This window comes from Limulus polyphemus, unplaced genomic scaffold (assembly GCF_000517525.1).
Source record: "Limulus polyphemus unplaced genomic scaffold, Limulus_polyphemus-2.1.2 Scaffold2695, whole genome shotgun sequence".
Lineage (NCBI taxonomy): Eukaryota > Metazoa > Arthropoda > Merostomata > Xiphosura > Limulidae > Limulus > Limulus polyphemus.
Window position 1 is genome coordinate 48,034 of NW_013668305.1, and position 2,508 is coordinate 50,541.

The following is a 2,508-nucleotide window of genomic DNA, read 5'->3' on the forward strand; positions in this document are numbered from 1 at the left end:
GGCAGAGCACAAATAGCCCATTGTGTAGCTTTGTGCTTAATTACAAACAAACAAACAAAATAAATCTGATTTAAATAAATTTGATAATAACTAAAATTTACTTGCATAATCAGATTCACACCTTAACACAGTGCCGGAATTAGACATGGTGAAGCCCTAAGCTATATAAAACTTGGAGACCCCTTGTTAAAAAGTTACACCAGAAGGTTTCACATACCAAAACAGGCAAAACATGTATATGCCGTTTAATTATTTAATAGCAAGGTATTTAAAGAGAAAAATTACATATTTATCATTTGGCTGACATGATCTCTCTCATAGATAAAAGTTTTAAAAGAAAAAAAAACTGAAATTTTGTGAGGCCCCTGCGGATTGTGTGGCCCTAAGCTGTAGCTTGTTTAGCTTATGCCTAAATCCAGCACTGCCCTAACAACAGTTGTTCATGTAGACGTATGATTTACATAGCGCCTAAACTACTGTTGCGTATCTGCTTGTTTGTTCATTTCCCGTAGAAATTCTTTCCGAGAAACTTCAGCGATACAAGTCCTTTCTTAATTAAAACTAGTTTACTCTTTCACGATACAACTTTGCAATACACAGAATTTCCATAGTCAATATGTTTTCAATCTCGATAACAAATTACACACTGTATATCACCGTCACTACCGCTCGCTTGACTCAATTACCTGTCTCTATATCTATCTATTTACAAATTATTTCTCCGTTTTATTTGCCGGGCTTATATACTAAAAAAAGAGGGCGCCTGGAACAGACTAGAGTTGCCAAGAAAATTCAAGATCCTTCGAGAATATTATGACGTGTTACCAGCGTCACGTAACTTCCGCTGTCGTAACACTACTACTATCTTTGTTGTATCTCAACCGGCCTGATGAGCCCTGGTATTAGGCGTAAAGCCTCGTTGTCACTGGATATAGCAGATGTAGTGTGGTTGTCATATTATAAGCAAATTTTCCTTTGCTTTCACTCGTGGGTTCTTAGAATTAATTTAGATTGGAAAGGTATGTATGTTGTTATGATTTTTAAAGTAACATTATTAATCAACACATTATTAAAGAATTAAATTTATTATTAAAACAGGCTTATATATCATTAATATTATATTCCGGTCCAAGAGTTGGACCCCAAATTTCCAAAATCCCATATCTGCTCTTGGCCAAGTCCTTATAATATTTAAGAAATGAAAATGTGAATGAATAATAGTCGATTTTTTTTCATACTACAGCTGGCTACTGGATGGACCTACATGAATTACAGCATTATCAAACGTTAAACTGGTTTTCAGTTTTTTTTTCATCTCTCTGTAAATTCTTGTACGTTTGGTTACAGTTGTTTGTTAATACGAATATTTGTTGAACTCACAATCAGATCAACATTTTTTTATTTTCTTTCTACGATGAAGCTGCAATCTCTAGATGGAAATAAAAGAGTCAATGCTCTGATCATTTAAATGGCCTCTTTCTGATACAGCAAGAAGGTCGTTTACCGAAGTGAGGACACTTCCGTATAAAATCCGATTTTAAATTAGCGAGCATAAATTAGGCCTACTTTGCACTTGTTAGTGTCGCGTAGTATTTATAGCGAACATTTTAGTGAATCATCTATAAGCTTCCTCCGCAAATATTGTTTATCCCATATCAGTTTTGAATTTGTTTGAAATAACGATGTAGTACAATGAAGTAGGCGCCTTCTTGTGTATTTATTCAGGTAAACGTTAGCGATACAAAAAAATATAAAGAAAACGTTAAAAAGTAAATACTTAATGCTGAATTAACGTGAAAAAATAGATAGACTGGAATAGTAGTTGTATACAGTATTTTGCAAATAACTTATTTCCAATAGATTTTTAAAAACATACTTGTTTATCTTTTTTATTTTTGTTGTATTTATATTTGTAAAACTACCAGTTACTTATCATATAGTTTTTGTTAAGAGAGAGACATGTTTAAGAAGCTTTAATGTTCAGGCCTAAAATATCGTTAACAGCATGGGTACTCAACTGATGAAATAATGCATTCTGATGTTTACAAGTAGGAACAGTGTATTTAATTAACTACACTCATCATTGGGTTGGTTTTTAGGTTTAATTTTGCTTTTATCAGAAGATAATATAAATTTTCTGAATTATTTTAATCATTTATGTCACAATTAATAAATAACGACTACTCAAACCGAAATAGTGTTCTGACAGAATCTTATTTTGTTAGATTGCGAGAGATTGTACTTATCAAATATTCATCATAATTTAATGGTTTTCGTAAAAAATGATCAGAAATTTCAGAAGATATTTATTTTCCAAAATTTTAACTTTCAAGCTGTTTTATTCATGATCTGCTACCGTTTTAAAGTTTGTTGCCTGTAATCTTTGACTGAAACTAGAAACCTGCTACATCGAATAAATTGAGCGTTATGTATTGTTGCGTCATCGAGTCACATGACTACAGTGACGCAACGTTTCTAGAATTATCATGTACTTTGGCGAATGCTCTA

General features: G+C 32.5%; 1 protein-coding gene across 2 annotated transcripts in view; it reads left to right on the forward strand.

The window, feature by feature from the left end:
• Positions 1 to 2,508, forward strand: part of LOC106467658 (ETS domain-containing protein Elk-3-like) — a 38,721-nt gene that overhangs the window by 16,165 nt on the left and 20,048 nt on the right. The window lies entirely within an intron of this gene.